Consider the following 17943-nt stretch of genomic DNA (forward strand, 5'->3'; position numbering starts at 1 on the left):
AAGATTTTATTTATTTGAGATAGAGAGTGAGAGAGAGAGCATGAGCCAGGGGGCAGAGGGAGAAGCAGGCTCCCCACTGAGCAGGGAGCCCAATTTGGGGCTCATCCCAGGACCCTGGGATCATGACCTGAGCCAGAGACAGTTGCTTAACCGACTGAGCCAACCAGGTGGCCCTAGAGCCTCCATTTTTTATTGCATCTCATTAATAGCCTTTTTTATTTTGACTTGATTAGATTTTAGTTCTTTTAATTTCTCCAGAAAGGGACTTTCTAGTGTCTTCTGTGCCTTTTTCAAGCCCAGCTAGTATCTTTATAATCATTATTTGGAACTCTAGTTCTGACATCTTACTTATATCCATACTGATTAGGTCCCTGTCAGTCAGTACTGCCTCTAGTTCTCTTTTTTGAGGTGAGTTTTCCATCTTGTCATTCTGTCCAGAGAAGAATAGATGAATGAAAGAACAAAATACTAAAATGGCAACAATGACCCCAGAGAAATATACACTAAACAAATCAGAAGGGACCCAAAACTGAAAAAAAAATTAAAACTAAAAGAAAAGAGAGAGAGAATATAATCAGACAGGTGAACAGAACAGAGCAATATACTGGATACTGTGTGTATTTTGGTCTGTTATAAAACTGGATCCCAAAATTATAAAGAAAGAAAAACTTATACATGTACAAAAATAAGATTAAATACAATGAAAAGATAGAATATAACTGTAAAAATGAAAATTAAAAGACAAAAAAAAGGGAGAGAGAATATAAGCAGACAGGTGAACAGAACAGAGCAATACACTAGATTCTGTGTGTATTTTGGTCTGTTTGTTAGAAGAAACTGCATCCCAAAATTATAAAGAAAGAAAAACTTTATATATATATATATTTTTTTTTTAATTTTTTAATTTTAATTTTTTTTTAAAGATTTTATTTATTTGACAGAGAGAGACAGCGAGAGCAGGAACACAAGCAGGGGGAGTGAGAGAGGGAGCAGCAGGCCTCCCACCGAGCAGGGAGCCCGATGCGGGGCTCGATTCCAGGACCCTGGGATCATGACCTGAGCCGAAGGCAGACGCTTAATGACTGAGCCACCCAGGCGCCCCTATATATATACTTTAAAGATTTTATTTATTTATATGACAGAGAGAAAGACGGAGAGAGGGAACACAAGCAGGGGGAGTGGGAGAGGGAGAAGCAGGCTTCCCACCAAGCAGGGAGCTTGATGCAGGGCTCGATCCCAGGACCCTGGGATCATGACCTGAGCTGAAAGCAGACGCTTAACGACTGAGCCACCCAGGCGCCCCTGTATATATATAAATAAAATTATATACAATGAAAGGATAGACTGTAACTGTAAAAATGAAAATGAAAAAAGACTTTTAAGAAGTTGATAAAATAAGAAATTGGCTGAAAAGGAAAGGGGAAAAATAATAAAATTGAAAGACTAAAGAATCATGAGGAAAAAACCATGAATTCTATATACTATTTTCCCCTAGTGCTGGAGTAATTGCAGTTCTGTGTGACCGGTAAACTTGGTCTTAGCCGGATGTTCCTGGGAGAGGGGCCCCTTGTGCTGATTCTCAGGTGTCTTTGACCTGGTTGAAATTGCACCGCTCTTGCCAGGGGGCCAGGCTAAGTAACAGCTCCGGATTGCTCTATGTGGCTTTTGTTTCCTGAAGGCTTTCCATGCCACTTTAGAGGATGAGATTGAAAATGGAGGCCTCCCAATCTCCAGCTGCGGAGCCAAAAGCTCGTGCCCCCACTCCTCAGTGCACCCTCAGGGAAAAGCAGTCTCCATGGTCTCCATCTGCACTCTGTGCATCCTTGGCCTGTGACTGCGCATTTCCATCTCAGGCACAAGAATTGGCTTTGAGTCTCCAAACCCTGCAGACTCCAGCAGCACGCACCGTGGCTGCTCCTCTGGGGGAGGAAGGAGAGTTTTGAGGGTTCTGCCCCTTATTGGGCCCCTGCAGTCACCCATCTGTGCTACAGTTCGAGGTTTATGGCAACCCAGAGCTGAGAGCCCACTCCTGGACTCGCTGGTTCAGCCGGCTTCCCTGCTCCAATGCCTGGGAGCTCTGCCGCACTCAGGCACCCCCGGTCTTCCTGTGACCCCAGGGATCCTGAGACCACACTGTCCCATGTAGGATTCGGCCCCACTTTGCCACCTGAGTGCCTTTCGGGCAGGGACTCCCCTCACTGGAGCAGATTTCTAAAAGTTCTGATTTTGTGCTCCACTGCTGTATCACTTTTTGGTAGCTGCCTTACAGAGGCTCCCTCTATCCTTTATCTTCCGGTATATGGCCTTGGATTCACTTCTCTGCACCTCCTACCTTGCAGAAAGTGGTGGCTTTTCTATTTGTAGAATTGGAGCAAATCTTTTCTTAGATCTCTGGTTGAGTTCACAGGTGTTCAGAATGATTTGATAGCTACCTAGCTGAATTCCTGGGCCCAGACAAAACTAAGCTCTCCTACTCCTCTGCCATCTTGGAAAGTTCTGCCTCTTTGTTTCTCTGCTCACTTTTTAATTGAATTGTGTTTGTTTGTTTGTTTGCTTGTTTATTGCTGAGTTGTATAAGTTCTTTATATATTTTGGATATTAACCCCTTGTCAGATATATTATTTGCAAATATCTTCTCCCATTCAGTAGGTTGCCTTTTTGTTTTATTGATGGCTTCCTTTACTTCGCCAAAATTTTTTGGTTTAATGTAATCCCAATTGTTCATTTTTATTTTTATCTTTTACTTGCCTAAGGAGCAGCTAGAGTTATATTAATTATCTCTTTATCTCTTCCTCCCTTTATCTCCACTATCTCTCTCGTACTACATCCATAGAGAGCTCCAAGGAAACAGCTGGGCAGGGAGGGAGAAGGCTGCATATTGAGAAAAGTATGGTCCCAATATATAGCATTTTAGGTAGGGGCAAAAAGAGGGTGAACCCAAGAGCAGTGTAAACTGAGAATTTTGTATTTTTCATGAGCTCATCATTTCAAAGTAATAGAAGATCAGACAATAAGGTAGGCAAAGCCAGTAAAGTGGAAGTTCAGTTGTTCAATGCCTAGTAGACATGGAAGTTGAAATAAGAACTGACATACATTCAAGTGGATAGGGAGGGCACATGATGGGATGAACACTGGGTGTTATATGCAACTGATGAGTAACTGAACTTTACATCTGAAACTAATGATGTACTATAGGTTGGCTAATTGAATTTAAATTAAGAAAAATAAGTGAAAGTTAAAAATAAGTGGATAGGGAACAGAACCAAAAGAAACATATGCATTCCAACTATTGATAAACACTTAAGTCTGAGGACTCTTACAGAAACTGAGTAAGAGAAGAAAATTCAACATGGAACCTATGAAAACAAATTTCAGGACAAGGGAAAGGAAATGGCAACATAAAGAGAAAGGAAAAGCATAAAAATGATCTACTATAGGACCGAAAAGAAAACATGAAGAGACTACTCGCATCCCTAATAGAGTACAAAAAGCCACGCAAGTTCTATAAACATGCATCTATAAAGTATGAGAAGAAAGATATAAACAGGATGAAATGGAAATTCAATAGAATGTTATGATTGAAATAAAGGACAGGGAATGATACAAAAATAATGCAACCACAGAATTAAAATCCCCATTGGCAATAAAGAAAGACTTGACTTTGCAAGAATATTGAATAGATAATGAGGGTTACTTGAGATACACTTGGTGAAGAGATACAGGTTAGAGGTAGGTGGAACAGATAAAAGCAGGAAAAGAGAGAAAAGGTCATTGGTATTCATGAAGAAGAGAACAACAAATGGGAGAAAATCAAATATATGATGAGAAAAAAAAGGCCATAGATGCAGACAGAAAGAAATAACCATGTTTTTGGCAGAAGTAAATGACAAAGACCTACAACTAGACAAGTCTGACAATTTTTTTTTTTTTAATTACAAGACTACAGAAGAAGTTCTACTAAGATCTATGAAGGAAACAAAAGATGTTTCTGAGAAAGCACAGAAAATCATGTTCGCCTCAGACTTCTCTGCTGCTACACTAAACTATAGGAGATAATTACTCCAAGCTATTTTTCAGCCAACTGAGAGATAAGGACAGGCAATGGGCACCCAAACGAGTTAAATGAAGACATAAATCTAGAGAATTATAAATGTAGCCACAAAGCAAAACACGAATGTAATGCATTCATTTATGCCCCTCTTCAGATCCTTTTGACCCCTTGCCTCCCTGGTCTCAGCACTGGCTCAGCTTCCCAGGCCAAACGAACCTGTCAGAGTCTCTTGCCATTCTTACAATAATAAGTCCTGATTGCTCCAACTGGATTTTGTCTCCTGACACCACTAGCTGACTCAGCCTTCCCAGGCAACTGTTAAAGGATAGCTTTGGCAGGGGCTCCATCATACATGCTACCGCGGAAGCTGCACTGGCCCAGTGAGATCCATGGAGGGAGGCTCTGGCTTTTCCAGTAGCTGCCAGTAGGGGCCCATGTCACAGCCTGGAAGTATGGAGGAATTAACTCCTATGGGGCAAACTTTGAGCCATGAAGAGAAAAGAGGGAAGAGCAAGCAGTTAAATTTTCACCCTTCTTTCCCCGATGGGTCCAAGATTCAGAAGCTCCCTTGGCCTCTCCAAAGGTGTCTTGTGTAACCAAGCAGGCAGCTATTTGTCATGGAGCTGAGCATAGCTTTTTACCTTGTATTTGCTTCCTTCCTTCCCTGTTTTACTTCACTTTTTCCCTCACTGTTGCTTCCCTGGGATTGAACCCTCTGATAAAACATCAGTTCCACAAGCTTTACCTTAGGTTCTGTTTTCTGGAGAACTGGGCTAAAACAAAAGTCAAAGTTACTCTTAAAAGGTAAGACACATAATGTAAAAATTCTGAACGATAATCTGGATCCAAACACTCAAAACATCTAAACAGTATCACAAAGGAGTAAGAAAAGGACATAAGGCCAGAGGAGAGTAGTGGAGAGAGAGCTGTGCTAATTTCTCATTTCCAGTAGGGGAAACTCAAAAGATGTCATCACACATTTAATACTTGTGAGTTGGAGAAATATAAGGTAAAGAATGTTTTAGGGAAAATGGTGTTAACTGTATGGAAAATTAAAAATGGAATACTAAATTTTTAAAACATTACAGAAAAGCAAATGAAATCTGATTTGTAGAGAAAAAGACACAAAAAACAAGAAGGAAGTTTAAAACATAAAAATCTAAAACAAGGCATGCCTGGTAGCTCAGTCAGTTAAGCATCTGACTTCAGCTTGGGTCATGATCTCGGGGTCCTAGGATTAAGCCCCACGTTGGGCTCCCCACTCAGCAGGAAGTCTGCTTGTCCCTCTCCCTCTACCTCTGCCCCTCACTCCTGCTTGTGCTCTCTCTCTCAAATAAATAGTAAAAAAACTAAAACAAAATTAACAAATTTAATCTTATAAATGGTGCTGAAGATATTTAAAGAAAAATAAAAGTATACATCACCAAATAAAACAAGAGAATGGTAGAGATGATAAAACAGTTTTGGAAGCTGGAAGCAAAAGGAGTGACAATTAATCTAATAAATCCAAGAAAGCTAAAGCCTAACTTAGCAATGGGGAGAGTCAGAAAGAAATTCAGAACTCCCAGAGGTTTAGGAATTTGTTTCAGAGCTTCTGGTGTATCAGAGGTGTGACTAAAAGGCAGAAGAACTACTGAAATTCTGTGTAAGAAGTATTCAGAACTCAAGATGCTCTGTACATAACCAGGTGACTCCTCCTCCCTCACCTCAGCAGAATCAGGGGTTCTTTCTCTGGAGAGGGTAACCTGACAGTCTCTGATTGGGAGACTACAGGTGTAACTGAAAGTGGACTTTGCTGGAAACAGGAGGATAAAAGAGCACATGTACACAGAAAGTGATGCCCTCTTCCCACAATTGCTCTTAGAATATTGGTATCAAGGTCATTTCTTCCAGACAGGAGATTGGAAGATTATTCTATGAGGAATCTAACTAGATTAGGTGAAAACATCCTCAAGATCCTGACATTCGTGTTTCAAATGAACCCAATCAGATGATTCCGCAGAGAAGCCTACCATCAACAAGCCCAACTCACATATAGTTTCTGAAAAAGATTTGAGTCCCTAAAATATGAGCAAAAAGCCAAAGAATGCCTCTAATGTAAAAAATAGAGATTGAAACAAATAGAAAAAAGCAAATTGGAAGAAACTCACTGTGTAGAGAGTATAAAACTGTAAATATATAATTTATACCTTTAGATGAGGAAAAAACTGCATCCAAGGAACAAGAACAAAATACTATATTTTTCTTTTCAGTGATTTTACTTATTTATTTGAGAGAGAGAGAAAGAGAGCAGGAGTGAGGGGAGGGACAGAGGGAGAGGCAGACTCCCTGATAAGCAGGGAGCCCGATGAGGGGCTCGATCATGACCTGAGCTGAAGTCAGACACTTAACCGGCTGACCCACCCAAGTGCCACAAGAACAAAACACTATTAAGAATGAAAATTTCACTCCCTCTCACACTCCCTCTGTGCTCTCTCTCTCTCTCAAATAAATAAATAAAATCTTTAAAAAAAAAAGAACAAAAATTTCAAAGAACAAAATAAAAAATAAAATAGCAGTAATGAAAATGCAAAACTGAATGGAAGGACTGAGAGACAAATTTGAAGAAATGCCCCAAGAAGTAAAGGACAAAGACAAAGAGATTAATATGAGGGAAAAAGTATAAATTGTCCCATATCTAATAATAGGAGTTCCAAAAAGACAGAACAGAGAAAATAGAGGAGGAAGAAATAATTGAAGGAATACTCTAAGAAAATTTTCTACAATGGAAGAACATGAGTTTCCAAACTGATCAGGCCTCCCACATGTGTAGGACAATGAATGAAATATACCCACATCAAGTACATGGTCATAATCTTTTATAACATCAAGGACAAAGAGAAAGTCCTAAAATTCTTCAGTCTACTTGCAAAACATCAAGAACCAGTATAGCATCAGACTTAACAACAACACTGGAAACAACATATTCAAAATTTGGAAGTAAAATTACTCCCAATCAAGAATGTTATATTCAGTTAAACTATCTTTGTAAGTACATGGGTAGAATAAAAGTGTCTTCTGACTTTCAAGTTCTCAAAAATTATGCCTCTCATGCACTCCTTTGGAGGAAGTACTCTACCAAAATAAGACTATAAAACAAAGAGGAAGATTTTCAGGAGGATAAATTGAAATGGATACCTGATGTGTTTGAACATACTGAAAGACTACTTAGATAACTGAGGTAGGGTTTAGCTATGAATAAATTATATTTACATAGAAAGTGAAGCAGACAAACAAAAAGCACAGTTATAAATCCAGGGAGAAGGAAAAACAGAATGGAAGAAAAAGTAATAATGTTACTTACCGACTTAGCGATTAAGTAGTATTTTCATAATTATAATAATGTAAACCCTAATTCCTGACACAACTAAAATTATGATACAACTATTTTGGGTCATCAGGGTAGGTGAATGAGAACCAAGTTCTCATCTTCCACAGTGAGACAACAATAGATAATGTCTAAAACTGAAAAATTAATTTGTGACAGATTCTGTCAAAGGGAATTCATTTCATTTAAAGAAATAGCAGCAAACAAGAAATAGCTAAGAGACTTGAAAGTGGTTGCTATAGGAAGTGGGATTTGAGTGGGTAGAATCAGGCAGGGGACTGACTTTTGTTTTTCTACAGAAAATTGCAGAACAATTTCACTTTTTAAACCATATGCGCACATAATTTTTTAAAAGATTTTATTTTTAAGTAATCTCTATACCCAATGTGGGGCTCAAACTCACAATCCCAAGATCAAGAGTCACATGCTCCACCAACTGAGCCAACCAGGCACCCCACATAATTTTAATGAGAATAAAAAATAAGCCGAATGAGTCCTTTCTTAGTTAGTTCTGTGCTTTCAAACTCATTTGACTTGTTTTGGTGGGCAAAAAAATTTTTTTTCAAAGGGTAGGCATTTATTTACCTATTATAATTATTAATAGTAGTAGTAGTAGTAATCTCTACACACAAGGGACTTGAACTCATGACCCTGAGATCAAGAGTCACATGCTCTTCTGATTGAGCCAGCCAGGCGCCCCAGTGTGCAAAAAAATTCAATGATAATATTAAAGGTTACCATCTATATTTTAGTTATTTTTAATTTTAATTCCAGTGTAGTTAACACACAGTTTTATATTAGTTTCAGGTGTACAATATAGTGATTCAACAGCTTTATACATTACTCAGTGCTCATCATGATAAATGTACTGTGTTCTCATCTAGGTGGTTTCAGGTCTCCCATTTAGGTCCTTAATCCATTTTGAGTTTATTTTTGTGTATGGTGTAAGAAAGTGGTCCAGTTTCATTCTTTTGCTTGTAGCTGTCCAGTTTTCCCAACACTGTTTGTTGAATAGACTGTCTTTTTCCCATTGCATATTCTTGCCTCCTTTGTCAAAATTAATTGACCATACAATCATAGGTTTACGTCTGGGCTTTGCATTCTATTCTATTGATTTATGTGTCTATTTTTATGCCAGTACCATACTGTTTTGATTACTATAGCTTTGTAATATATCTTGAAATCTGGGATTGTGATACCTCCAGCTTTGTTCTTTTTCAAGATTGCTTTGGCTATTTGGGTCTTTCATGGTTCCATACAAGTTTTAGGATTATTTGCTCTAGTTTTGTGAAAAGTGCTGTTGGTATTTTGATAGGGATTGCATTACATGTGTAGATTGTTTTGGGTAATATGGCCATTTTAATAATATTTGTTCTTCCAATCTGTTAACACGTTGTATCTTTCCCTTTGTGTTGTCTTGAATTTCTTTTACTGGTGTTTTGTAGTTTTCAGAGTACAGGTCTTTCACCTCCTTGGTTAAGTTTATTCCTAGGTATTTTGTTATTCTTGATGCAGTTATAAATGATATTGTTTTCTTTTAGGAAGTACTACTCAACACTTTTATTTATATTTCATTGGAAAGAACCTGGCCACAGGGTTATAATTAGCTGCAAGATTAGCTTCCTAAGTCTAAATGTACTATTTATTCTGAGTAGACAAGTGCCCAGCTATAAAATTCAGGGTTCTACTAGGAAGGAAAAGGAGAAGAATAGATATTAGAGTAGGATATAGCAGTTGCACCGGTCAGGGTTGTCCAGAGAAACAGAACCAATCAGAGATATATATTAGACTTATTTTAAGGAATTAGCCCACAGGATTGTGGGGCCTGACAAGTCTGAAATCTGTAGATCAGGTTGGAAACTCAGGCAGGAGTTGGTGCTTTTATCTTAAGGCAGAATTTCTTCAGGAAACTTCAGTTTGTGCTTGTAAGGCCTTCAACAGATTGGATGCAGCCCACTCACATTATTGAGGATAATCTCCTGTACTTAGTCAAGTGATTATAGAAGCTAAGTACATTTACAGAATACCTCATAGCAACACCTAGGTTAGTGTTTGATTAAATCACTGGGTACAATAGCCTAGCCAAACTGACATGTAAGACTATCATAGCAGTCTTTATCATAAATAGATTATACTACATATTTACATTAATATCTCCTTCAGTTTATTGTGAGCATTCCCCAAATCATCAGATATTCATATAAAACATGATATTTATTAAAGTAGCATGATATCCCAACATATCAAAATAAAATTATTCCTATATTTCAGGATTTTAAAAACATGGTATACATATATATATGTATTTTTAACTATTTCTGATTATTCATTAAATTTCTAAAAGTAAGATTATCAAGTCAATGATTATAAAGATTTTTAAGGCCTATATTCCTATTGCCAATGTGTCAATGTGCTTTCCAGAAAGTTTGCACCAATTTACACCAACAATATATGAATGTAATTCTGATGTCACTGTACTCTGGACAAAATTAGGTTTCATAATTTTATCAATTAAATAGATGAACATGTTTTGTTTTGTATCTCTTTACTGCTATATAAAACATTTAATCATTCACTATATTTTTATTGATCCTTTCTATTTTTTCTTTTGTTAATTTTGTTTTTACCTTTTGCCTAGTTTTCTGTTAGGCTACTAGCATTCTCCTGATTGATGTATGAGGTATTTATATATTAAGAATATAAATCTTGGTCATACTTGCTGTGAATGATTCCTAACTTGCTTTTCTAGTTTTTTCTTAGTATAAAATTTTTAGAATATAAAATCCTTTACTTTAAGTAAAGTAAATCCTTCCTTTAAGTAAAGGAAGAAACTATAGATACTTCAAGTTTTCACTTAGGGTAAACAGTTGATCAAAATTAATAAAGGTATAATCATATTATTGGTGATTAAAATTAAGGGAAATGAAACATGAAAATGAGATTATTTTCATACACAAATGAAGCATCACTCCCACGGATGACTCAGGTAACTAGTCACATCTTTCCAAAAAACATACTTGGGAAAACTCACATTTTTTCCCCTTAGAATTCTTACATATGAAATATTTTTCTTCATTTAGTAGTATTACTAACTTCAGAATCTACTGACTGAATTGTCATTTCTAAGATGTTGTCAACATTATGTTCAAATAAATTTTGAGATGATCAGTAATTTTTAAGAAAAAAATTATGGAAGAATAAACATTGAACTTATGATTTTTTTTCTGCTTCTAAATAAATTTAAAAATTTAAAAAGCAAATAAGGGTGTTAAATCTGTGATGGTAATAATAGCTGCTTGACACTGACATGCTACAAATAAATCTGTGTGGCAATATAAATTGACTCAGGCATTTGTGCCACATATGACAGCCCAAAATATTTTCATTTCCTCCTTAGTAATTTTTAGATTTTCTTATCTCATTGACTATGAAAAGCACAATCATCCCACACACTGTTCTTGAATTGCATTTAATATAATCTGCCCAGAATTCTAGCTTGATTTTCAAAATTGAGGTGAAACTGAATTCCAGGTAAGTTATCTAAATTGATCAATAATTTAAATTTGTATTGTATAGTAATACTTGGAATTATTTTTCTACTTTAATATATTTCAACTGGTTAGTTGAGTCCAATTAGTTCCAATAATTTTTTATAAGGTTGGCAAAGCATCTAATTTGTTTTCATTTGTAATTCCTAATTAAAATGGGTTAGTGGATATTCACTTATTTTACTTATAATATTCTCACTTATCAAATGTATTACTTATTGAATCTATTCATATTTTTAAAAACCTTTTCTTTCTTTTTTTTAATTATGTTATGTTAGTCACCATACAGTACATCATTAGTTTTTGATGTAGGGTTTCAGGATTCATTGTTTGAGTATAACACCCAGTGCTCCATGCAATACATGCCCTCCTTAATACCCATCACCGGGCTAACCCATCCCCCCATCCCCCTCCCCTCTAAAACCCTCAGTTTGTTTCTCAGAGTCTGTAGTCTCTCATGGTTCATCTCCCCCTCTGATTCCCACCCCTTCATTTTTCCCTTCCTTCTCCTAATGTCCTCCATGCTATTCCTTATGTCCCACAGATAAGTGAAACCATATGATAATTGACTTTCTCTGCCTGACTTATTTCACATAGCATAATCTCCTCCAGTCCCATCCATGTTGATGTGAAAGTTGGGTATTCATCCTTTCTGATGGCTGAGTAATATTCCATTGTATATATGGACCACATCTTCTTTATCCATTCGACTGTTGAAGGGCATCTCGGCTCTTTCCACAGTTTGACTATTGCGGACATTGCTGCTATGAACATTGGGGTGCATATGGCCCTTCTTTTCACTACATCTGTGTCTTTGGGGTAAATACCCAGTAGTGCAATTGCTGGGTCATAGGGTAGCTCTATTTTTAATTTTTTGAGGAACCTCCACACTGTTTTCCAAAGTGGCTATACCAACTTGCATTCCCACCAACAGTGTAAGAGAGTTCCCCTTTCTCCACAACCTCTCCAACATCTGTTGTTTCTTGCCTTGTCAATTTTTGCCATTCTAATTGGTGTAAGGTGCTATCTCAATGTGGTTTTTTTTTTTTTTTTTTTTTTAAAGATTTTTTATTTATTTATTTGAGAGAGAATGAGAGAGAGCGAGTACATGAGAGGGGGGAGGGTCAGAGAGAGAAGCAGACTCCCTGCTGAGCAGGGAGCCCGATGCGGGACTCGATCCAGGGACTCCAGGATCATGACCTGAGCCGAAGGCAGTCGCTTAACCAACTGAGCCACCCAGGCGCCCTCAATGTGGTTTTGATTTGAATTTCCCTGATGGCTAAACATGATGAACATTTTTTTATGTGTCTGTTAGCCATTCGTATGTCTTCTTTTGAGAAGTGTCTGTTCATGTCTTCTGCCCATTTTTTGACTTGATTATTTGTTTTTTGGGTGTTGAGTTTGAGAAGTTCTTTATAGATCTTGGATATCAGCCCTTTGTCTGCAGTGTCATTTGCAAAAATCTTCTCCCATTCTGTGGGTTGCCTCTTTGTTTTGTTGACTGTTTCCTTTGCTTTGCAGAAGCTTTTTATCTTGATGAAGTCCCAACAGTTCATTTTTGCTTTTATTTCACTTGCCTTTGGAGATGTATCTTGAAAGAAGTTGCTGTGGCCAATGTCAAAGAGGTTACTGCCTGTGTTCTCCTCTAGGATTTTGATGGATTCCTGTCTCACATTGAGGTCTTTCATCCATTTTGAGTTTATCTTTGTGTATGGTATAAGAGAATGGGTTGAGGTTCATTCTTCTGTATATAGTTGTCCAATTTTCCCAGCGCCATTTATTGAAGAGACTGTCTTTTTTCCATTGCATATTTTTTCCTGCTTTGTCGAAGATTATTTGACCATAGAGTTGAGGGTCCGTATTTGGGCTCTCTATTCTGTTCCATTGGTCTGTGTGTCTGTTTTTGTGCCAGTACCATGCTGTCTTGGTGATCACAGCTTTGTAATATAGCTCGAAACCAGGCAACGTGATGCCCCCACCTTTGTTTTTCTTTTTCAACATTTCCTTGGCGATTCACTGTCTTTTCTGATTCCATACAAATTTTAGGATCATTTGTTCCAGCACTTTGAAAAATGTGATTGGAATTTTGATCGGGATGGCGTTGAAGGTATAGATTGCTCTGGGCAGCATAGACCTTTTAACAATGTTTATTCTTCTGATCCATGAGCATGGAATAAAACCTTTTCTTTTATGGTTCTTTTTCTAATGCTTTGTTAATCATGAGTCTGGTCAAACATATTTTCATTATTTACCAGCTGTTTGCATTTTAATTTTTGTTAAAAAACAAAAATTTCCCCCAATTTATCTTTTGCTTTTTCACTCTGTTTATGGTATTTTGGGCATACGTTAGTTCTAAATTTTAAATAGCCAAATTATCAATCTTATACTTTATGTTTTATGTTTCAGAGTTGCATGAGTTTTCTGAGGCTCATGCACTTTATTTCAAGATTTTATATATATATATATATATATATATATTAAGATTTTTATTTATTTGACACAGAGAGAGAGCACAAGCAGGGGGACCTGCAGGCAGAGGGAGAGGGAGAAGCAGGCTCCCCACTGAGCAGAGAGCCCTACATGGGACTCAATCCCAGGACCCTGGGATCATGACCTGAGCTGAAGGCAGACACTTAACCGACTGAGCCACCCAGGCACCCAAGATTATATATGTATTTTTAAAGATTTTATTTATTTGTCAGAGAGCGAGAGAGAGTACAAGCAGGGGGAGCGGCAGGCAGAGGGAGAAGCAGGCTCCCACTGAGCAAGGCGCCTGATGCAGGGCTGGCTCCCAGGACCCTATGATCGTGACCTGAGCTGAAGGCAGACGCTTAACCAACTGAGCCACCCAGGCGCCCCTTATTTCAAGATTATATTAAAACACTGTGCAGGGCGCCTGGGTGGCTCAGTCGTTAAGCATCTGCCTTTGGCTCAGGTCATGATCCTAAGGTCCTGGGATCGAGCCCCGCATAGGGCTCCCTGCTCAGCGGGAAGCCTGCTTCTCCCTCTCCCACTCCCCCTTTTTGTGTTCCCTCTCTCACTGTGTCTCTCTCTGTCAAATAAATAAATAAAATCTTTAAAAAAAATAAAACACTATGCATGTTTTTGTATAGTACTCTTTTGGCTTCATTGTTTCAAGTTAGATTTTGGTATCTATGGAGATGATATTATTTTTCATATTATATGATATTATTTTTCATATTTTCATCCATATTATAATATGGATGTAGTATACATATAGGATTCCCGACATTAAATCATCTTGCATTCCTTAAATAAATTGTCATGTATTAAATGTTTGAGTCTTTCAGGAATTTTGCATTATTATAAGTGATATTATTCCATAATTTTCTGTTTTATGCTATCTTTAGGCAGGTTTTGGTGATCACACTGTGATGGTTTCTTAAATTGCATCTGGAGGCTTTTTTTCTTTCTCCATACTCCAAAATGATAGATCTTGAATGCTTTCTCAGTTTCTTCCAAGGTGTATATTTTCTCTTTTTGAGCCTGTTTTTGTAATTTATATTTCTCTAGAAGTCCATTTCAACCGTTTTGTATGTAGTTGTGCAAATTAATACCTTACTATTTTGTTATTTCATCTCTAATATTGTGTACTTATGCTTTTCTCTCCATTGTGGAGATTGTTTTAAGAATCAGCTCTTAGACTTACCAGTTTCACTCATCTCTGATTTCTAATTAAGTTCCACTATTGTCTGTATTAATTCCTTTCTTCTGATTCAATTTAATGTTATTTTTCTCACTTCTTAAACTTGAGTGTTGTTCTCTATACTTTAAATCAGAAAACTGTAAAAGTATTTTACCTTTTTGACTTTAAAAGTAGATTATGCATGTTTTGAGAGTTGCATATATCTAAGTAAAAAAAGTTTTGTAAGGGTGTTAGACATATTTTCCTAAGCATGTAGTAGTTTAAATGTAGGTATATTTCTATTTCAGTTTTTTATAAAGTTCTCTTGCCAGGCTAAAATTGAGCATAAATGGAAAGAAAAGCGGTACATTTTATATGAAAACTCTTTTAGGGAAAAATATGTCCTTGTGTGAAAGTATATTTTCTTAATATCTTCCTGATTTGGAAATTCATTGTTTAATTGATTGGGATATTATTATAAAAATGTAGAATCAGAATAGAACTGAAATTCTCAAAATTAAAATTCTTATGCTAATGTTGGCTAAATTTGGAAGTAGTTAAGGAACCACTGTATGAAAGATGAATCATGGACACTAAAAGTAACTCATGCAATATTAACATGATAAAAACGTACACTTCTCATACCTAAGCCAGATTCAAAGTGTTCTTGGTATAAGAATTTACAATATGAAAATAATATATATATCACTGGAGAAGAGTGTATAGATAATTCCAAGTTAATAAAAGCTCCTGCAATATATCATTAAACAGAGCCAAACCAAGTCCCCACTTTCACCTGTCCAAACCTCCACAAAACTAGCAGAAGATGGGGTGGGAGTAGAAAGGTCATAGTTTGTTGGGTTTCTGAATTTCAAAAGACGTTATACTATGTACCTTTGTTATCTCAATTGAATCTCAAATGTGACATGTCCAAATTGAAAATTATCTTTTTTCCAATTAGGAACCATCTACCTTCCATTTTTTTTTTCACTTGTTAGAATTATGGGATACGGGTAGGGGATCACCTTTATCCCTTCTCCCAAGTCTTCACCCTCAAATGGCAACCACATCTTGATCATTCTACCTCCAATTATCTCTCAAATCCATCCTCTCATTTCTATCCTTGATTTTACTTCCTAAGCGTGGGCCACTCTTTTTCTTTAATTATTCCAATGACCCCCTTACAGGTCTTCCTTCTTCCAGTCTCTTCTCATCCCAAAATATTTTCTATATAATCTTAATAAAAGTCCTATAATGTATTTGTCTTTTAAATTTTTCTTAAATATGTTGCCTAAATGGCCTGTTTGTAGTCCTTAGCATGGGTTACAGGGTTCTTCATGTTTTGGCCTGCCTGTATTTTTCCAGCTTTATCTTCCACTGCTGTCCCACATGCATTCGGTGCTTTGTCGTTATTTTTTTTTTTTTTTTAAGACTTTATTTATTTGACAGAGACAGAGGTAGCGAGAGCAGGAACACAAGCAGGGGGAGTGCGAGAGGGAGACGCAGGCTTCCCGCAGAGCAGGGAGCCCGATGCGGGGCTCGATCCCAGAACCCTGGGATCATGACCTGAGCCAAAGGCAGACGCTTAACGACTGAGCCACCCAGGCGCCCCTCGGTGCTTTAATTATATTAAATACCTGAAGTTCCTTTAAGTGCCCTGTGTCAGTTAGAACCCTTTGTGCTTGATCCCACTGCTCCCTGCCTCTTCCTTGATGGTCCTGATTCAATGATTATTCCCAACTTCTTTTCGAAGTGCTGAAGTTACTTCTCTCTTAAAAACAAACTACCATTGTCTCCTTTTCAGTCTACTTCCTTGAAAGGGTAAGTTCTACTTCTTTACCTCCTGCTCACCTTTCTGCCCTTCCTACTACTATAAAAAACACCAACTGACAAAACTGCCAGTAAAATCATAATGTCCAAATCTAATGAACTAATCTAGGTGTGCACCTTAGTTGACATCTCAAACAGCATTCAACACTGTTAACTACTTCTACTTACCCCCAAACAAACAAACCTACTTAATTTTCTGTGCTTTGTAGAACACATGAAAAATATGTGAGTTAAAAGATAAAATCATCAGTACCACTTAACCATCATCAGCATCTTATTTCCTTCAAGTCCCTTTTTCTATATAAGTATGGAAAATTGGGATATTATAAATATATATTTTGGGTTTTTTCTTTTAAGCATCTTCCCTTGGCATTAAACAGATGTTTTGGAGACAATTATAATCATTGCATAATGTGTTATATAGATGTACCATACTTTATTTAGCCTTCTGCTACTGTTGACATTCAGCTAGTTTTCAATTTTCACTAATATACCTAGGTCTCAGATTCTTCTTTTTTTTTTTTTAAAGATTTTATTTATTTGACAGAGAGACACAGCGAGAGAGGGAACACAGCAGGGGGAGTGGGAGAGGGAGAAGCAGGCTTCCCGCGGAGCTGGGAGCCCGATGCAGGGCTTGATCCCAGGACCCCGGGATCACGACCTGAGCTGAAGGCAGACGCTTAATGACTGAGCCACCCAGGCGCCCCCAGATTCTTATTTCTTAATGGGAAATTCCAAGAAGGGGAAGTACTAGGTTCGGGATATGAAGTTATAAACATTCATGATATACACTGTGTAATTACTTACAAGGAAAGGTAATTTATATTCCCATAGCAATGCATGAGTATCTGAAATTTATCATTCTCTTGCTAACACTGTATTTTTTAAAAAAATCCTTTCAGTTTGATAGGTTCAAATGGAATCTCTTAGCCTTGATTTGCCCTTCTGATTAGTAGTGAGATTATACATTAATCACTCTTTCCTCCTCACCTTAGCCTGCTAGTTCTCTTACTTCAGAATATTCCTTTTCATTCTCCTTCTCAGGCTTTTTTCTATTCCACAGTATTTTGTGCTCAGCCCCTGGAACGTCCCACAGACAGCTCAAACATCCTAAGCTTGCTTCAATTTCTGGCTAATGATATCATCAACCACCCAGGCACCCTAGTCAGAAACCTGAGTCTTTTAAGATGACTCCCTCCTCTCATCCCCACATCAGTTACTAAGTTTTTCCAACCCACATGTTAAATCTCTCAAATATGTCCACACCTCTCTACCTCCCCAGCTACTGCTCTCATCCAAGCCTTGGTTACTGGAATACTCATCACTGATCTCCCTGCCTTGTCACCCTGCTCCATTCCATTCTATATACCACTTCCAGAATCTCTCTTTTTCTTTAAGATTTATTTGAGAGAGAGAGAGAATGTGGGGGAGGGGGGAGGACAGGCAGAGGGAGAGAGAGAATTCCAAGCAGACTCCCTGCTGAGCATCAAGCCCCCCGGGC

At 37.4% G+C, this 17943-nt stretch overlaps 1 protein-coding gene across 1 annotated transcript in view; it reads right to left on the reverse strand.

Annotated features, from left to right (window-relative positions):
- CUNH1orf146 (chromosome unknown C1orf146 homolog) overlaps positions 1-17943 on the reverse strand; it is a 78763-nt gene that overhangs the window by 45593 nt on the left and 15227 nt on the right. The gene's annotated exons all lie outside the window — the stretch shown is intronic.

This window comes from Phoca vitulina, unplaced genomic scaffold (genome assembly GCF_004348235.1).
Source record: "Phoca vitulina isolate PV1807 unplaced genomic scaffold, GSC_HSeal_1.0 scaffold2, whole genome shotgun sequence".
NCBI lineage: Eukaryota > Metazoa > Chordata > Mammalia > Carnivora > Phocidae > Phoca > Phoca vitulina.